The 19867-nt window shown below is 53.6% G+C and overlaps 1 protein-coding gene and 2 long non-coding RNA genes across 3 annotated transcripts in view; 1 reads left to right on the plus strand and 2 right to left on the minus strand.

Annotated features, from left to right (window-relative positions):
* The window catches only part of ZBTB7C (zinc finger and BTB domain containing 7C), a 158859-nt gene that overhangs the window by 20329 nt on the left and 118663 nt on the right, over window positions 1-19867 (plus strand). The gene's annotated exons all lie outside the window — the stretch shown is intronic.
* The window catches only part of LOC121032955 (uncharacterized), a 104921-nt gene that overhangs the window by 20326 nt on the left and 64728 nt on the right, over window positions 1-19867 (minus strand). Inside the window, exon 2 of the long non-coding RNA XR_005791616.1 lies at window positions 1998-2003. This is a non-coding gene — a long non-coding RNA (uncharacterized LOC121032955). The remainder of the gene's footprint in view (window positions 1-1997; window positions 2004-19867) is intronic.
* Window positions 14386-18392, minus strand: LOC121032954 (uncharacterized). Its single transcript, XR_005791615.1, has 3 exons — window positions 17746-18392; window positions 17027-17131; window positions 14386-15969 (listed from the first exon to the last, which is right to left on the minus strand). It is a non-coding gene; the product is annotated as an uncharacterized LOC121032954 (long non-coding RNA).

The raw sequence follows: 19867 nt of genomic DNA on the forward strand, positions 1-19867 counted from the left end.
GCGAGGACTCCTCTCTCTTTTCCCCTAATATGCTGTTTCAGCGGCCCTCTGCAGGAGGCCCCTTGCCTTCAGTAACCAGGGACACTGAACCCCCCACAGGACTGGCCTTCCCCATGATGGCATCCAAGCCCCCATGCTGGAATTCACACCTCCACAATATCCCCCTGAAGGAGGCAGGCCTTTCGGCAGGTGCCAACCTGAGAGCCTGAAAAGTTGAGGAGCTGGGCTTCCTGGCTTTGCAGACAAAGGACAAATGTGGCAGGATTCCACTGGTTTGAAATCCCTAGAGCAGGCAAACTCAGAGAGACAGAAAGTAGATGAGAGGCTACCAGGGCTGGAGAGAGGAAGGAATAATTGAGAAGTTATTGCTCAATGGTTACAGTTTTTGTCTTGACAAAGATTTTGAAATAGCAGTGACGATCGCACAGTGCTGTGGCTAGAATAATGCCGCCGAACTGTGCCCCCAAATGGTGAAAATGGCAACTTTAGTGTTATATATATTTTATCACAGTTTTTAAAAACTACTCTCAGATAAGGAGGCAATCAAAGAATCTTCATCACAAAAATACGGGGGACATGCATTATGCAGGTATGTTGGACAGGTAAGCCATAAACGCACCTTTGAATCCAGGCCCCAGCAGGTGTTAGCTTTGTGGCCTTGAGCAAGCTCCTCACCTCCCTTTACCTGAGTTTCCTCACCTGTCACATGAGGTTATTGGGAGGCTTAGACGCACTAGGCATGCATGTGGCTGGAACAGAGCAATGAAGAACAGTGATGAGTGGCCGTCATGGCTGTGATGATCGTGTTGGTCATTATCATGAAGCAGCTTGGGTTCACAGAGTTAGGGACGGGAGTCAGGCTGGCCAGCGTCCTGGGCTCTGTTGGCAGGTTGATCTTGAGGGTAGTGAGAAGGGTGTGGGAGGGGAGGGGGGAGGGCTGGGGAGCAGCGCTTGGAAGTTCATGTGCAATAGATAGAGTGGCAGGCTTTGTCCCCTGAGGGGTCCCCCCGGCAGCAGGGCAAGGAAGAGAGTGGGTCCCCATGAGGTGTGGGGGGTTTGACCCCTGAAGGGCCGGGCTCCCTCACTCTGCTCTGCTGTGCTCCCTGGAGGTGCACAAGGCCACAGAAAGTGGGGGACTCTACAGGGTTACTCATGCCCCTTCTTGAACACTCACCGTCCTCTCGAGAATAGCCTAAGGTGCAGTGTTAGCCCCAAAGACATGAGTAACTGGAATAATCAGTAACTTTGTGCTCTGGGTAGAGCGGTTCAGAGCTGGGGGCCAACAGGAGACAGGACGCTATCTCTGATTTGCTGTGTGAACTTCCCCTTGCTGGTCTGCACATGTCCACCTCTGTGAAATGAAGGGCTGGTGTGTCCCTTCCACCAGGAATACTGGTGGATTTTGTGACCTTACTTGTTTGTAAGAATGTCTTCAAATAGAAAGGGTGATGCCGTGACTTGATCAGCAACAAGGTTTACAGAAGTGTTTCGGTTTAAGATTTTACTGACAAGAGATACAGCTTTGCTCCCTTTACCAGCTGGATGGCTTTGGGCAGGTCACCTGAACTTTCTGTGCCTCAGTTTCTTCTAGTGCAATATAAGGACAAGAACAATCCCAGTTCGGGGGCGGGGGGACAGGGGGCGGCTGGAGAGAACTAAGTGAGGTAATATGTGTGGAATCGTTGGAATGGTGCCTAGCACACAGGAGGGGTTTAACAAATGTGTGGAGCTCTTTGCATAGGAAGAGCTCTGTGCGACTTCCTACAACATCCAGAGAAGGCAGAGGGCCATTCTCTGCATGTCAGGGGCTTCTTAACCTTTGTTTAGTGGTGCAAGACAATCTCCCATGAAACAATAGCCAACAAGGGAATGCATCATCCAAGTGCATGAGTGTAAGTGCTGGAGGGGTTCTGGGGGGGGGGTCGGGAAAGCAGGAGGACAAGGAGAGCACTTGGCCGGGGCCATGGGTAGGCAGAGAACGAGAGAGGGGAGGGGACCTCTCCCTAGCGTGAGTGTATGTGTGTTTGCACTCATGTGTGTGTTTGCTGAAAGAGCATGGACGATGGTTTACCCCCGAATGGGAAGTCTGGGCCTTGAGACCCCTAGGCAGTTCCACAATTTGTGTCACGGCCACATGCGCTTCTCCTGCCTGTGGCTGTGAGCGAGAACTTGCCTGCGTGGAGTACGGGAGCAAGCCCTGGTGCATAACCCGGGGTGTGATTAATTTAATTATTTCAAAAGCCCCTTTGGTATTTCACGAGGGTCATGCCCCTAGCTGTGGGCTTGAATACCACTGCAGCAGGTTTCAATAAAATCAATTAATTTAATTTGATTTGGTTTTATGGACTTGGAGCTGGTGCCTCTTGAACTCAGTGTGAAAATTATTGCAGAATAAAAATGCATATTAGTACTCAAGCCCAGTGTCCTTGGGCTCTGTTCAGGGAGCCTGCAGCGCTGATCACAAAAGCAAACCCGCCCCCCCCCCCCCCCGCCCCGGTCTGGCAGGGACTTCTGCCCACTGCTCCACCATTCACCCCTCCAGCTTCGGACAGTGTTGGTGGAGGTTGTGTGGGCTGTTTATATGGCTCCTTCACCTCCAGAAGCGCTTTCTTACCTGGCGGTGAAGCGAATGCATTTCCATTTTGCTTTCATGAAAGGAGCTCAGAGAGGTTTGGATTGGCCTCGGTCACCAGCTTCCTGGTCTGTTGTTAGCTACATTAAATGGAGGCTGTATGCTGCTGCGGACTGAACCTTGGCTGTGCCCCCGAAGAGACCCGTGAACTTGGGCAAGTCTCCTCACTTCTCTGTGTTTTTGTCTCTTGTCCTCAAGTGAGAGGGTTGGATGCCTGCTTCAAGGCTCCTTCCAGCACAGGGTCATATTCCACGGGACAGCTGCTTGTCCAGGGTGGAGCCCTGCCTCCTTCCTGCTCCCCTCCAGAGGGCTCTGAGCCAGCTCACAGAATGGTCCATGGGCCAGAGCCCTGCCTGCACCTCCCAGCAGGAGCGGCTTCTCCCCCACATTCCTACAGGTCAGAGCAAGTACTGTTTTCAAGAAGGGTGGAGGGTGGCAGCCCAGGGGGCCAACCCTGTCATTTCACAGACGAGGGAACTGGGTTCCAGAGTCGCACGGCCATAGCCGCGGGCATGGACCGTGTTCAGCCACATTCACCGTCATTATAAAGGGTGGAGATTTCGCCCAGCCTGCGTTTTCCAACTGTCCTTTTCATTCCTCTTTTCCTGTCAGGATGGGAGATGGCCAAGCCATCTTTGGGGCCTCCCCGGTAAAGCAGATGCTGACACCAGCTGTTCAGGAGCCACTTTGTCCCTCCCAAACCCAGTGGCTGCCCCCCCTACCCCCGTGATCCTGGTGGGAGAGGGCTGGGGGTGCATTCCAAAACATCCCCCACCCCACCCCACCGCTGCCCGACATTCCGCCCTGCCCCTCCCACTGCCCCTTCTCCTGACCTGGAATTTGGCACTGAGCTCGGATCCCCTTGACTTAGTGACATGTTTCGCACACAAGTCCTAGCTCCTCAGTACTCCTCCACGACAGAGACTGAATCTGTCCTTCGCATCCCCATCCTCTTTATTCCTCTGCACCTCTCACTTACTGGCAGGAACCTCTGATGTGCTGAGAACTGCCCCACACATCGTCCTCACATCTCATTTAATCCCCGCTCTGGCTCTGCAGAGTGAGAAGTACCGTCCCCTGTCTGGCCACGGCTCAGAGAGAAGGTCACACAGCTCCTAAGTGACAGGGCTGGGACTCAAAGCCACCATCTCCCTCCCAAGACTCTTGCACCACGCCAAGTGTCCTCCCTTGCACAGAATAGGTGTTTAACAGATCTTTAATGACAGATTACACTATATTTCCCTTTGCCAACAGCAAATGCCCCCGGAGAGATGATGGTGATGATTACTAATGCTGCTACTAATAGTAATAATAATAATTGTTATTATCTATGAAGCAACTATTAATGTGTCATGCACCAAAACTCGCAACGCCCGGAGAGGTGGGGACTGTGATCACCTCCACTTTACAAATGCAACAGCTGAGGCATAGAGAAGTGACTTGTCTAAGGTCACCCAGAAAATAAGTGGGCTGGGCTTCAGTCCCGGGGCCTCTAGTCTCCGGGTTCTAGTGAGATCTCCAGGTCACCTGGAGTCCTCTGCCTTTGGCTCTGCGCGGCTCTAGATTTGAGGTGGAAGGTGCCGCTGTCAGGCCTGTTGGTGGGGTGGTGTTTGCCCTCAGGGGCGCCTGCAGCTGGCACTGCCCTCCGCCCAGCTGATAGCTGCAGCCTGGCAGGCTGCCTGCCTGGCCCACACCGCTCTGGCACGAAGCCTGGCCCGATGGGGGAGGGGGGGCTGGGGGGAGGCGGGCAGGGGGATGGGGCGGGGGGGGGCGGGGTCCGGCTCGCGGCGTTGCCGCCCGCGGCCCTCGGGCCCCCCCCCCCCCCCCCGCCGCCCCTCTCCGGGTCGGCACCGGCCCCGCCGGGGCCGGCGCCGGCTCTCCGGCGTTACCCGCGGGCGGGGGAGGCGGGAGGGTGAGGAGGTCGGGCCGGGGCAGTGGGAGAATGCGGAGGGGAGGGCCGGAGACACAAGCTGGGGCCGCGGAGAGGGGCTCGGGGAGCACAGCGGGGAGGGGCCGAGGGCGCCGGGTGCCGGGGAGGAGAGGGTGCGAGGACGCCGCGGGGAGGGAGGGGGCGGGGCGCCGGGGGGGGGGGGCGGCGAGCAGGGAGGGGCGGGGGGGGGGGGCGGCCCCCGGGCAGGACCGGGGAGGGGGGGGGCGGCGGGGGGAAGGGGGCTGCGGGCGGGCTGGGAGTCCGGAGTGCCTGTGGCCGGGGCGGAGCGGCTGTGGTTACATCACGTTCCCGAATCTGCTTTCTCAGGGATCAGGCCAGGGGGGCTGGCGGGGAGGGAGAGGTGGGCGAACCAGTCTGAACTGGCCGGGCAACTCGAGGGGGCGTGGGCCCGGCGAAATGGGGTGCTGCCCGGCACCCTCTATTCTCATGACGCCCGGGAATTTTTCTGTGAAGCCGCCCCGTTTGTTTTACAGTTCCCCCAAACCCAGCCCCACCCTCTCCCTCCCTCCCTCGTCTCCCGTCGCCCTCCCTCCCCTTCCCTCTTCTCCCCTCCCCTCTCCTCTCCGGGTTGGCTCTTCCCGAGGAATCCAGGAATCGGTTAGCCAAAGGGAGGCACCAAGCTCTTGCCCTCAGCTGGCCCCACTCCCACCCTCTCCTGGAGGACTCCTGTGCGTGTCCTCCTTTTCTCCTTCCCCGCACCCCTGCCCCTCCCCAGGCTGTCTGGGGTATCTGGAAGGAGCTTAGTGAATCATCGCCAGAGGCCCTCCCTCCCATGCCAGTCCTTTACTGTCCCTTCAGGGTCCCCCCTTCTCCTCTGGCCTCAGGGGCCTAGTGCCTACAGGCTGCCAGCCTTCTGCTGGCAAAGAGGCAAGACCCAGGCAACCTTAGCAGGGTAAGAAGCTCACCCTTCTCCAGGGTGTCTGCATTTTGCAGGGAGCTTCCCGAAATGGTACACACACACACACACACACACACACACACACACACACACACACACAGAGCCCAGGCCCCAGTTCCTTTCAAATGATGGAATTACAAAGACTGGGAGCTGGATTTGGGGGAGGGGATATTTGAGGCAGGGGAGGCTTTTCAAGGGCCCTGGGATCACATCAAGAAGGCCACCACAGCCCCTCTTACACCTGCCACTGCCCTGCCCCTGTGTCTCTCCCAGTGGCCAGTTCAATTTCTAATTCATCCCCTGAGGCTGTGAGTTCTTCCATTTCCAAGTGACAAACTGGACACCCTGGGGTTTGTGACTGTGGGAAGTTTCGTGGGTTGCTGAGTTTGTGTTTGTCACAAGCTTGGAACTCTTTGACCAAGATTACCACTATCAAGACTGTTATCAAATCGATTCAATCCCTGGGATCTTTAACAGAACTGGACCACAGGCACCAGCATCCCAGTCCCGGATTTTGTAGACTGAAGCCGTTGAGACCCAGAGAGGTAAGGGACCTGCCCAAGGTCACACAGCTTGTTAGTAGCGCAGCTGGAACTCTAATTCACCTCCTAGCTCCCTGGCCAGCATGCTTTAATTTTAGGGTTAGCTCTGTGCTGGGGACCTAGCTTAGCACCAGGGAGGCACAGAGATGAATGGATGAGGCCTCAGTGAGGAAGCTAGAGAAATACATCACTTGGGAGTAGTGAGAAGACCCCTGCACCCCCACGAGCTTGGGACTCTAGCGTCTCCCCACTGAGTGTGCTGGTGAAATGTCTCTCCAGGGTAGTCGGAGATCCATTAGGATTCTAGCGTCAGCTTTGGTCACCTCGAGCCCGGTCATTATGCCCAAGGAAACTGTGGGTCCGGAGGTAGGTATCAGCATGAGCCAAATTGGCAAGTACAGATCAGAGCAATCAATGCTGTGACTCTTTTCCATTCATTGCCCTCAGCCAATATCAGAAAAGGTTGCAAAAGACGAAGGCATGTCTGTTCCTGCGGGGACTCTTGTCATCCTGGGGCCCTGCCAGGCATTGTGTTAGGAGACCATGGCCCCACACATCCAGAAACTCCGGACTGGAGGCCCCTGATGTTGACTCGGAGCTGCCCCAGCCCTTGGGGTCCTGCCTGCGGGGTGTTGGCTATTTTTGAGCACGGGGTCAGGAAGAGCAAAAGGAGGAGAAATTCAAGACAGTTGGGCTACGATGATCAGTTTTAGCAAAGCATTTGCAGAGGAACTGGACCGAAATGAGTGGTTAAAATAAATAATACTTTTGGTTACAGTAGAAGCTCGTGAACTTGGACCTCAGTGATTTGGAATTTCGGATAGTTGAGCTTGGCTGTGGTGAGGTTCACCTTTGCACTGCCTGTGAACACGGCCCATCATAGATAAACAGCGCACACATGACTCAGAGTGAGGAGGAAGGTGCGTGCGTTATTGTGATAACGAATTTTGACTGCAAGCAGGTCAGCTCCGTTCACCTTGCTAAACATTTTATTTACAAACATTTATTGGGCACCTTCTACATGCTAGGCCCTGTGCTAAGTGCTAAATTAATAAACATTAAGTTTTTTAATCCTTCTCAAGAGGAGTCCTTATAAGGTAAGAATGATCATTCTTCCCATTTTACAGACAGGGAAACTGAGGTTGGTATTAGAAAACTACCAGGATTCACACCAGGGCAGTCTGGTTCCAGGGTTCATGCTTTTAATTGCCAGATTTTATGTGTTAGGGCACAGGGGATAGGATAGAGGAAAAAGAAAAAATAGGATAGGCCATGACCTCTACTGCCCCCAGATGCTTCGGAGCTAGTGGTAGAGGTAAACACAGGGCCTAGCATACAGTAGGTGCTCAGTAAGTGAGCACCTGAGTAAGTAAACACAGGGCCTAGCATAGAGTAGGTGCTCAGTAAGTGAGCACCTGAGTAAGTAAACACAGGGCCTAGCATAGAGTAGGTGCTCAGTGCTAAGTAACTGACAAAGTGAATTTGTCAGTTAAGCGATGGTGAGGACATGGGTTGAACTGTTTGAAGGCAGGAATCTCCCTGCGTCCCCTGCCCCATTCCAGTAATGCCTGTACATAACAGACATCGAATAACCAAGAGAACTGCAGGGACTGAGGGTGGAAGAGGTCACTAGTCTAGTCCTGGCATCTTTCAGTTGAAGGGACTGGCCCGGGAGAGGGGAAGGGATGTGCCCGGGACGGCAGGGGTCTCTGGTCCGTCGCTCCCTCTGCTCCGCATTCTGATTGGCTGCTTGGAAGCAGATGTGCTGAGAAAGATGCAGATAAGAGCAGCTGACCCAGCCTCATTTTCCCCAGGCCCCTGGTTCTCACGCCCACCTCTGGGGACTTGCCTTCACCTTCGTGTTCCCCCTGAGACCGCCCCTTTCCCCCTCCCCCAGCACTAAAACAGGGGCTTCAAGGCCTTGAGATGGGTGAACCAAGCAGTGAGGTGAAGACCATGCTTGGCCCTCTTCCTCTGGGCTTCTCCTTGCCATCCTCTACCTTTGGAGTCTGCCTTCTTCTGTTCCCACCATGGCAGGGCAAGAGGGACAGGGGACACTCATTCCATGTGTTTGTTGAATGAACAAACGCCCCGCCACACCGCCCAGGCCCACCAGCAACCGTTCAGAGCTGTGCGGCTCTAGTCCCAGCACACTTGCTCCAGATTCATAGATGGGAGAGTCCAAAGGGCCTTCAAGTTCATTGCCTCCCCCCCCCCCCCCCCCACCCCACCCCACCCAAGGCCTTCATTTTACTGATGAGAATAGTGAGCACCTGGAAGCAAGAAGTATTTGGTCAAGGACATGCAGGCCCATAGAGGCAGAGCTGGGCCAAGAAACAGGAGTCCTGCGTCCCAGTTCAGAGCCTGCGCTGAAGCGCATGGGCCTGTGGCTTTTGGGAAACCGTGTTCAGCCTGTAGCCTGTTAGGGCCAGCGTCATGAGAAAGCCAGCCAAGGCTTGTTTGCCTGACACTTTTGCAGCCCTCCCCAAAGGCAAACCACCTGTCATTCCTGATGGGTGCCCTTGGCAGCAGCTACAACAAATCCACCAAAGCAAAGAGGAGAAGGAGAAGGAGGAGGAGGGCCAAGCCCAAGCTGGCGGGGGAGGGGGAGTGGGTGTCTGCCCCTGCTGGGAACCTGGGCACATTGAACTTGTCCGCTTGTCCGGCTCAGATACCATCTCGTTCCTGCTTGGCACACGTTTATCGAGCCCATGTGTTCCTCCTTGGCAAGACCTCGAAGGGAAAGGAAGTGGGACCGTCCCCAGGCCCTGGGGAAGGTGCCCGCTCCCCACCCTGATCTGGCTCCAGCCGCTCCCTCCACCCTCAGCGGTGCCGCTGGGCTGACACTGAGTAGGATTAGAGTTTTCTTCTGTGGGACGGTGGAGCACACACACTTGGGATCTTGCCATTGTTCTCTTGGTTTGGGGGCTGCAGAGTCAGGCTTTGACCTGGGAGTTTGGGTTGAACACGCTCATAGGGCACCTGATAGGTGTCAGGACTGTTCTAAGCACTCTACTGATATCGGCTCGGGTAACGCACCCAAGACCTTTTCCAGATGAGGAACCTGAGGCAGAGAGAGAACTTACCTAAGGTCACACAGTGAGTGATCGCAGAGCCAACATTCAGGGTCCAGCTCCAGCATCCACACTCGCATCTGGGATCACAGGCTGCCTTTCCCCTGGGACAACCGGATCCTTGATGGTTTGACAAATAATTCCACCAGCCCAGATCTGTCTCCCCATCTGTCGACTGGAGATCCCACCTGTAACCCCGTGGTCCCCCCTCAGATGGCAGCCTTGGGACGTGCGAAGGTCTCTACAGACAGGAGGGCTGGTTCTTATCTGACCACGTTCCCCGAAGAGGGTGATTTATCCACCTGCTGTTTATTCTTTCACAGTGCTGCAGGCGCTGGAAGCAATAGCAGGAGGGGCCAGTGACTTCCCAGGGAGGATGCTAGACCCCCTTTGCCCACCGTGACCTTCTCATGTTCAACCCCAAACCAAACAGACCAGGTGTGTGTTATTTGTATGACATTTCTCTTATCGTGGTAGTTGTATGGTTGTTCTTGCTGTTAGCGCCCTTGTATATTGAGCGGCTCGCCTTGGTGAGTATAACACATGCCGCATGGAGGAGGCCAGCTGAGGCCCCTGAAGCTCTGTCCCCCGAGATTCGGTGGCCCCTCTGCCCTCACTCTCCATTTAGAATCACAACATGCCCGATCTTAAGCACTAGTCAGCTTTCAGCTAAAATGCTGGCCTGTGTTCAGAAGATGCCTGATCCCATCCCCAAAGCTTCAATCTGGGGAAACCGTCTGAGTGACGACAGGTAGGTGCCATGCCCGCCAAAGGACACCCGGACAGGCCCCTGCAGGGGCTCCCTCTGCTCTTCTCAACCCTCCTCTTTCCTCTTTATTGCCCAACATCGTCCCTGAGCCAGAAAACGGGCATTTTCCAGGGTACTTAAACTTTACTTTAGAATTTCACATTCCCTGCGGCTCCCAAGTACCTTGATTTCCACCCCCGCACCCCCCTCCAACTGAAGCAAGGAAAGGGGGAAAGGTGTGATGGTAAAAACTGGCATAATTGGAGCTCAGAAAGATGTTACAAGGCTTCTCATCCAGTGTTTGGACGGTGCTTATGTTCTTTTTCTTTCCTCTTTTTTTTTTTAATGTTTATTTTTGAGAGAGAGAGAGAGAGAGAGATGGAGCGTCAGCAGGGGAGGGGCAGAGAGAGAGGGAGACACAGAATGGGAAGCAGGCTCCAGGCTCTGAGCTGTCAGCCCAGAGCCCGACGCGGGGCTCGAACTCACGAGCCGTGAGTTCATGACCTGAGCCGAAGTGGGTTGCTCAACCGACCGAGCCACCCAGGCGCCCCTTGTGTTCTTAAAATGGATATAGACTTCATTTTGACCAACCGCAGCAGCTAAAAGCTGGTGGCCACCTCATGTGGCCAAGGAAAATGAGTAATGTTCAATTCATTACCAGGAGGCAGCAAGAAAAAAAAATGACAGTCCCTTCTGGGCGCCATATTCTTTGAGTGCTTTCTTTTACATACGAGACTTAACTGGAGCCTCAGAACGCTTCTACAAGGCAGGACTTGCCCATTTGACAGACCGGAAAACTGATGCCTGAAGAGGGAAGTAGGAAGTGGTAGAGAACAGGAAAAGTGGAGCCCCATGGGTCTGGTGTACCTCCCCTAGTCTTGATGGTTGGGCGTCTTGGTATGGAATCTATGGCCGTCCCGGACTGAGCACACCCGTCTCGGTGGTGTTCGTTCTGGGTGCGGATCTTAAACCCAGATCTATCTTCTTCCTTATTTTCCGCTTGCTTTATTGTCTCTTCCTAATTTTTTTTTTTTTTTTTTTTTACATACGTTTGCCTACAAATGTACTTGTAGGCACGTTTGTAAGCTGGTTCAAATCCTTTCCGGAGAAGATGGGCTAGAAATGCACACAGTCCTCCCCAGGATGTCATTGTTAATCATTTCATAAGGTCTCCTGTGGGGGAGATGGTTGCAGATTAGGCAATAGTTTCCTTAGTAACCTTAGACACACCCTATTTCCTTAGGGATAAGGCGAGTGTGCCGGGCTTTAGGCGCTCTGAGGAGCCTTGCAACTCTGACCGGCTGAGGGAGATCTGAAAGTCTGGTGTTTCTAGAATAGCCCTGGCTGCCCTAAACCAGTGGTTCTCAGCCTGGGCGGACGAGTAAAACACGGAACCTCGAAGCATCTGTCTTTCCCCACAGAGATAACCACGCCATAGTAATGTTACGGCAGCGAGAAGGAAATAATTGGCAACTTCAAAGCAGTAAAGTCCATATAATGTAACAGAGAATATTAGGAGGACAGGGAAGCATCACTTAATTGGCTTCCTCCTCTATCTGGGACGGAGCCAAGAACCTGAGTGGAACATAAAACCATACTGAACCCCAAGAAGTCACAGAACAAGTTGTCATGCTCATTTCCTGGGGCCCGTGTGACGGGGGCCCATCGGCTCTTGTTTCATACACAATTCTAACTTACACGGTTTTTTGGTTTCCAACCTACATCACGGAACCAGCTGGAGCAGATGAGAACACAGGATGGAGGGTGGCTAACGCACACTCTGCTTTGCATCAGCTCTTTCCGTGTTTGGTGGCTCATGGAAGCAGCACTGCCTGATGCCTGGCACTGTCGGGCGGGCGGGCGAGCGGCTCTCGCACTGTCTGTTATGCAAATGTCTTCAGATTGTTTAAGCAATTCCCATGAAGGGACTAGGGCTTGAACATCTTTGCAGTGACGATGTGGTTTGGAGGGTGTCTTGCTTAATCTGAATACCCAGATGCCAGCCAGAGGCACCTGCAGGTAAGAGGTGACGAGAGATAGCAAGAAGCAGGGAAGGGGCATGGGGGACGTGCGTCGTGGAAGGGTGCTCACCATCAAATGGCTAGTGAGGAAAACGAGCTGAAAACAAGTGCCTTGAATAACAATAGAATCCTAAACACATAAGGTTATTCTCAATGTATGTGATGACTTTGAAGATTGAGAGACACAAAGTTTTATTTTCTGAAATGAAAGGAAATGCCAGAGCCGAGAGGACTGTAGAGTCGGGAGAGCGACCCTCTGAGAACTGACCAGGGTGGATTTCTTCCACCCCCGTGGAAGAAAGGCAGTGTGGGGTTGGCCTGGTTTCTGGAGTGCGGTCACTAGCCACAGTCTCCTGGGATCCCCATTCTCCCTGGCCAAGCTCAGCCCTCATGCTGCCCCAGAGGGCAGACCCTGTCTTCCGTGCCTGGGTTTCCTTAAGGCTCACGGAGTCCTTTGCCAGAGGTTCCTCTCATTCCCTCCAGGGCCTGGGATCCAACCCAGACTGTTTCCTCCTGCCTTAACTGACCTCCTAGCTGTTCAGATAGACTCCTGACCCCCTATTTGTGCCTGCTTGGTAGGATCCCAGGCGACAGGGCCACACGTCTGGCATCGTGCCTAGCCGTGACCTTGCTTGCTTACTTGGAACTCAGGCAGCGTGCTGTGCCCAAAGACTTCTCAGATTCTGTGTCCGCTCGGCCTCTGGACTTGACAGTACTGGCGTAGTCCTCCCCTTCAGGTTTTCCCGGCCACAACCCTGAGCCGCAGCTGCGACCTCATCTACCCCCACCTCCCCGGCCCTGTCCTCGGGGTTGGCCATCACTACCGCCCGCTGCGTTTCTTGCTTTCCAGGCCCTGGGGTTTTCAGATCCAGATCAAAACCCCAGAGAAGGGATGCACTGAAACAACCACTGATTTCAGTTAAGGGCCATGATCCCACCTGCACATGAACTTCACAAGAACATCTCATGAGGCACTGAACCTTGGCCTCAAAGACTATATAGCCAAATTCCAGAGACACTTGGGTCATGCCTCTGAATGTACGCTCGAGTGAGTGGCTCAGGGTGGATTGATTCACAGCGCCAGTGGCTACTGCCCCTTTTTGTAGGACTTTTGGAATTGCAGCTCTAGATTTGGGTAATTTATCATCTTGGTGCTGCCTGAGGCATAGGCTATGTTTTATCCATTCCTTCCTCCTTCCTTCCTTCCTTCCTTCCTTCCTTCCTTCCTTCCCTCCCTCCCTCCCTCCCTCCTTCCTTCCTTCCTTCCTTCCTTCCTTCCTTCCTCCTTTCCTTCCTTCCTTCCTTCTCCTTTGACCATGGCAGTGAGCCCCCTGGGCCTTTTCTGTGCCCCAGTCATCAGGCAGGCCCCAACAAGGAAGCCAGCTCCTGTACCTCTGTGCTCTGCATTACCCAGCAAGAGACAGAGACGCAGAAAAAGAGTGTGAGTGCAGTCCAGCCCCCTCCACTTCCTAGCTGACCTCCAGCAGGCTATTTAAACCCCCTTGGACCTCAATACCTTTATCTGTAAAATGAACATGCTGATACTCACTTTGGAAACTTGTTGTAAGGATACGATTAAGAAAATGAACATAAAGCCTTTATATATATATATATATATATATATATATATATATATATATATATTCTGACTCGTATTAGATGGTCAGTAAATGGGAGGGATTACTATTACTACGTCTACTATTACCATTTTTTTTTTTTTTTTTAGCAAGTATAGACAATCAGCCTGGATAATTTCAAGTATATTCACTGTGCTATCCCTTTAAAGGTATAGAGAACAGTAGGGTTCAAGTGGTCATGGTCCAGGTTTTTTGGTGGAAGATGAATATGGGGCTGATTGCTGAGGACAGGACGTGACTGCTCTCGAAGGCTGTATCTAGCCCCAGCTCCGGACCTGCCCACCTAGCTTCCAGCACCCTCTGTTTCAGCTACAGCTGTTTGCTTGGGGGCTAGTGACATTACATCCCTGGGCCTCCGTTTCCTCCCTTGTAAAATGGGAGGTATGATACTGTGCAAACCACCAGGGCTGCTGAGCAGTAAACAAGATAATACTCCTAAAGTACTCAGCACTGTGCCGAACACCCACTAAGTGCTTGGGAAGGGCTTGCTGTGATTGTTTTCAAGCGCATCCCGTCTTATGCAAGAGATAGTTCTGGAAAAGTTGTGAAGCCAAATCCCTTTTTCCCACTAAATGGCTTCTCCACTTTGAGAAGGCTTTATCTTTGCCTAGGAGCATCTTTGGAGGGCAGTGACTGGAAAGTAAGAAACCTAGATGGTACGAATATTGATTCTTTACAATAAGTCTCTGCAAAAAGTTCTCCCTTCCTCCCTCCCTCCCTTCCTCCCTCCCTCCATCCCTCCCTCCCTTCCTTCCTTCCTCCCTCCGTCTGTCCCTCCCTCCCTTTCTCCCTCCTTTCCTCCCTTCCACCCGTCCTTCCTTCCTTCCTCCCTCCCTTCCTTCTTTCCTCCCTCCCTCTCTCCCTCCCTCCCCCTTCCTTCCTTCCTTCCTTCCTTTCATTCATTTATCAAATGTATCCATCCATCCATCCATCATCAACCTATCTGAGAAGGACCACCTGTAATTATCTCCTCTCTCCTTACCCTGGGTAAAAACACATATATAATTCCTACAACAAACAGTTCTGACTTCTCAATGACTTCCACTCTTCATCTAACTTTTATTTTTTGAACTTTTACAGGGGGTCATAAACTTTTTTGAAAATCTGTTAAGCTCTATGGGCTGTCTTCCCAGAAAAAGGAACACGCTCACATACTCATGCAATTTCCATATGATTAGCTGGGGGGTTGGGAATCCTCTGCACCCTCAGACACCTTGGTAAGGACTGCCCCCCCGCCCCCGGCTAAAGCCAGAACCCAGTTTTCTCATGGGAACAACCCACATCCCAGTAGCAGATGGAGGCCTAGGCGTGTGCTCAAGGCCCCCCATTTGGACTCCTTTGTCTGCCACCCTGGGCCCCAACTCCTTTGCGTCTTAACTTTCCCCCTGGGGCCCCCACTGCTCTGGCCGATCTGGCCTGGCCTTTGTCCTTCCCCGGACCGGACCGTCATCTCGCCTTTGTCCCACTCCTTCCCCGTCCACTTATCTGCATCTAACCCACGGTTCAAGTATGTGATGGCCTCCTCGGAGGAATCAGAGAGTTCACTCAGGATGTGGAGCTTGAGCAGACAAGGGAGAGGCCCGGTTTTACAGGCAGAAAAACAATGAAATGCACTGAAACGTGAGCTCCTAGCTGAGGTCAGAGCTGGCAGGGAGGGGTGGGGGACAGAGAGTGACCTGCCAGACTTGATTTCTCCCTCCTGCCTCTTTGGAGCCTGAGGAAGTCGGCCGTGGCGAAACATCCTGGCCCCTGAATGAGAAATCCCTGGGTTCTTGTCCCAGTTCTGGCACTGACTGAATGTGTCACTTGACATAGGTCACAGGTCACTTCAGCAATGCAGCCTCAGTTTCCTTATCTTTAACTGAGGGGCCGAAATGCTGGCAGCACTGTGATGAAATCGACACTCTTGCACGTTGCAGGTGTCGGCGCAAATGTGCAGCCTTTCTGGAAAATGCAATTTAGTGCTATTATGGTAGGAGCCATAAAAATGTTCATATCCTTTTCATCCTTTGTTCTGAGAATGGACTTTAAGGCACGAGTCCGCATAAGGGCAAGTGTGCATAAGGATGTTCACGCCCACATTATCCATAACATGGAAGAGTCCCAAGTGCCTGAGAGTAGGGACGGCTACCTGCACAGCGGTGTCTCTAGTCCTTGGCATGCTCTGATGCGGAGAACGTGTAAGGAACAGTCAAGCAGTTGGAAAACCTCCTCCTTGGCCCCGCCTCCCAGCACACACCTGCAGGACTTAGGTCAATGACAACGTCCCTCAGATTCTGATTCGGTGGGCCGGGCGTGGGGGTGGGGGGGTGCCAGGAATCCGCGTTGTAACCATCTGCCCAGAGACTCGAGCAGAGGATCAGAGGTCCGCGTTCAGAAAGGCATCACCATGCCTGGGTTTGATCTCCATAGTGGCCATTCAGTTCTGGCCTGTCCTCCCGTCCATCCTGCAGCCGTAACCTTGACCTATGGAAGGTGCCAGCTTCAATGAGAAGGTCCCTGCCACCCTCACAGGATGGGGAGGGTCCCTGTGCTGACCCTCCAGCCTGCCTAGTTTGTCTGGCCCTGGGGAAGGGCTGCGGGCCGTCCTGGCCGTACCCAGCAGTCCCTGGCGATGGCATGCTGACCAGCTCTAGGGGTGAGGCTGACCTCTGCCTGAGCACGCTCTAACGCCAGTTAGAGCATCTGGAGGGTGTCAGAGCCTGTCCACTGCTTCATCCAACAGAGAAACTGCTGGTGCACACCCCTCCCCCATCAACAATCAGCCGCCCAGCCCAGCAGCCCATCCTTCCACTCACCGGCCCCCTCAGTATACACCCTCCCACATCCCCCAACACACCCCTGCACACACATACCTGCATACACACACGTGGTCCTGCCCACATCTTCCTCATCCCCGACACTGCCTTTTCTCTTCCTGGTCAGACCGCTGTGAAGGGACACATGGGCCCCCAGGGTGTATTTGTGATGCCCAAAGGGTACCAACAGCGCGGTTGGGTGATGGGGCCCTCACACATCTGCGGGGACCCAGGAGCGACAGGCCAGCTTTCACCAGGGTCACTAAGGAGACCTTGGGTCAAGGCCAGAGTTTGCGGCCAGTGTCGCCTGGCCCTCAGCTCCCCAGGCTGTCTAGACCCGCAGGCTCCTGTCTCAGGAGTGTCATTTCACACCACGGAGTTAGCTCTTTGCCTAGCCTGAGCTTCTTAGTTTAGTTGATTTTTGTTTTTTAGTTTTCTGGGTATAAACACCTCCTTTAAAAAAATGGTATCCCTAGGGGCACAGAGTTTTGCTTTGCAGATAGGTCTGTTCGGTGGCCGTGCTAGGGAAGAGGGAGAGTGCTGGGAGCACTGAGTACTGAGCACTGAGTACTGAGCACTGAGTGCATAGCAGCTCCACCACTTCTCCTGGGTTGGTCTTGGGTAAGTCACACCTGCCTTCACTCCGTGTCCTCACTCTGCATAGGGTACAGTCCCGGCTCTCCCCGCTTCTCAGGGTGGGGGGCAGTGACGGCGGCCTCACCCACCTGACTTCCTGGCAGATGCTTGTCTAGTCATTGTCTTTCCTACTAGAAGGTCAGCTCCATGAGGATGGGGAGATCTTGATGTGTTCACCACTTTATAGCCAAAGCCTGGAGTAGTGGGGGTGGGGCACAAACAGGCAATTACTACAGACCTGGGAGAGGAAGGGAGGAGGGAGGGAGGGAGGGTGGGAGGGAGGAGGGAGAAGGGAGGAGGAACCTGCCTCCCCTGTCAGGTAATGCTGCCCCCTTTCCCTCTGCTGCCCCCTTGGCCAGGTCCTGGCTGAGCCCTCCTCCTCCCCAAGGCTCCCAGCTCTGAGGTGACAGGCCCAGTCACCCAGAGCCCTGGAGGCTCTTGGCACTTTCTCCTCCCCCCACCGTGGGTGCCTAACTGCGTCACCCAATACAATCCACAATCCGAGAGGAGGGCGAGGCCCTGGCAACCCTGGGGCCCTGGGGCTGTGAGCGGCAGCTGGCTGGGACCCGGCCACTCACTCTGTCTATTGTACAGGCAGCCAGACTCTGAGCCCTGCCCAGAGTCCCAGCCAGGTGGGGTACTTTCCCCTAGCTTCCCCAGAGGGAGCACTTCCGGGACCCAGTGCTCAGCCAGCACCTCCCCTCCAAGGGCCCGGGGTCAGGGCAAGCTCTGGCTGGTCTTTCAGCACACCTGAGAAGCAGGAGGCAGCTCCAAGTATCCGAGCCTCCCTTCTGGGCCCCACTCTCACCTTCCAGCTCCCAAAGGACAGGGCAGCCAAAGGCCAGGCGGCCACAGCTCTGCTTCCCCGGATCTCCTCTGCGTGCTCCAAGAGCGGGAGAGTTTGGTCAAGGAGCCTGGCCCACTGCCCGGAGGTTCCGGATGACTGGGTCTGCCCCCCTCCCAAAACATGGTGGCAGAAATGTGTGTCGCATTGGCAACCGGCAGATTTGGATAACCTTTATGACCACAGAAAGGGCTGTCAGCGCAGAGCCTAGATCCAAAGTGCGAGGCTCCTTCTCTGTTCCTGATGCTAAACAGCTACGGATTGTTATTTAAATCAGCATGTAACTGCGTTTCAGTGAAATCTGATCTGTGGATGAAAGTGATAGAGCCTCTCATCGCGGTAAAGTCCCTTGCGATAATAGATAATGGCACGAGCAGGGAGCTCGGAATAGTGAGGACTTGGCGTGTCCTCGGAACTGGGAAGCCACAGGGCCACCTAGACAGAGGCTGGCACCCCTGAAGTGCAACCTCTTCCTCTTGCCCCAGCCGGCTAGGCTGAGTTTTCTCTCAGTTTGCCTCAACATTTAAGTAAACATTTGTGGAGCACCTGAGAAGTGCAAAGTGGGACGTCAGATGGAGCCAATGTTCACTCTGGTGAGTGAACCAGAAGGGGAGAGAGGGAGAGAGGCAGGGGGAGCGAAGGAGGGGGAGAGAGGGAGGGGGAGGGAGGGCGAGGGACACTAAGACCCAGACTAACTGCCCTAACCTGCTCTAATGCTACAAGTATCCACCCTGTCTAGTGTGGTATGATTATGAGGGACCCTCTCTCCTCTGTTTCACGAATTTTCTCTAATATGGAAGAATTTCATATATTTTTTCAAATATATTTCATATAAATATTCTCTTAAAGTCACATATTCATATATAATATATGAATTACAAATTATATTTATATAATATAAAGAATATTAATGTCACTAGAGTTCTTCTTCCTTGATTTCAAAGGCCTCCTTTCTGCCACTCACTCACTTTTTTGGTCTGCGTCTCAGTTTCCTCGGTCTGCCCTCCCGGGTTGTGGCGAAGAAGGCCAGGTAGGAAGGCCCAGTAGAAAGCCACTGGGAGTTAAAGCGTTGCACCCACACAAGGTGACATCCTCGGAGGTCAGGCCTCAGACCGGGGGCGCTGGGGGGAGCATGACTGCTGGGACGGAAGGCCCTAGATAAAATCTTTCCTGACTTGATGCTGGTTCTCTCCGAAGTAACTGCTTTCTCTGGACGAGCCCCAGTTTCCATGCTTGCGCGGCAGGGTGTGCTGTGGGGATGGTGGCCAGTCACGGCCCCGAGCAGGCTAAGTCCTCACAAACTGACTTGTCTAAAGTGTCAGCAGGACGGACAACAGAAGCAGAGCCTTCTCAAAGCCATCCAAGGTACAGCATGGCCAAGTTTCTCTTCTTGTCTATTTAACGGCGCTTGCAGTTTCTTGGAGAGTGAAGGCCCACCCAACTGCCGAGCACCAGGCCTCGAAAGGCTCTGGGTCATCATCTCATCCATGGCCCCCATTGACAGAGGAGGAAGCAGAGGATCTGGGAAGCCGTGTGACATCCTCGAGGGCACAGATCCAGAACTAGATCCGTTCTGCCTGTCTCCCAGATCTGAGGCTCTCTCAACAAATCTTTGCCTCGCGCGTGTTTGCCAGGAGCCTATCGTGTCTCCGGTATACGCAGTGAAAAAGACACACGAGGTCCCTGCCCACAAGCAGCCTCTATTCTAGTGGGAGGGACAGTCAGAAAATAATTCCGTGTAAGCAAGCAGTTAAATAAAAATATGCACGTGGCATGAGTGCTTTGATCAAAGGTCTGAAATAGATGATGGTGAGGGACCTTTCTAGTTTATCTGTGGTGATCAAGGAAGGCTTGCCTGAGGAGGTGATGTTTCTTTTTTTCCTTTGTTTTTTTAATGTTTATTTATTTAGTTTTGAGACAGAGAGAAAGAGCGACCTGACCGCGAGCAGGGAAGGGGCAGAGAGAGTGGGGGACAGAGAATCCCAAGCAGGCTCCACGCTGTCTGCGCAGAGCCTGATGCAGGGCTCAAACCCACAAACCGTGAGATCATGACCTGAGCCGAAATCAAGAGTCAGACACTCAACTG

This window comes from Herpailurus yagouaroundi, unplaced genomic scaffold (assembly GCF_014898765.1).
Source record: "Herpailurus yagouaroundi ecotype Mexico unplaced genomic scaffold, PumYag 142, whole genome shotgun sequence".
Taxonomy (NCBI): Eukaryota; Metazoa; Chordata; class Mammalia; order Carnivora; family Felidae; genus Herpailurus; species Herpailurus yagouaroundi.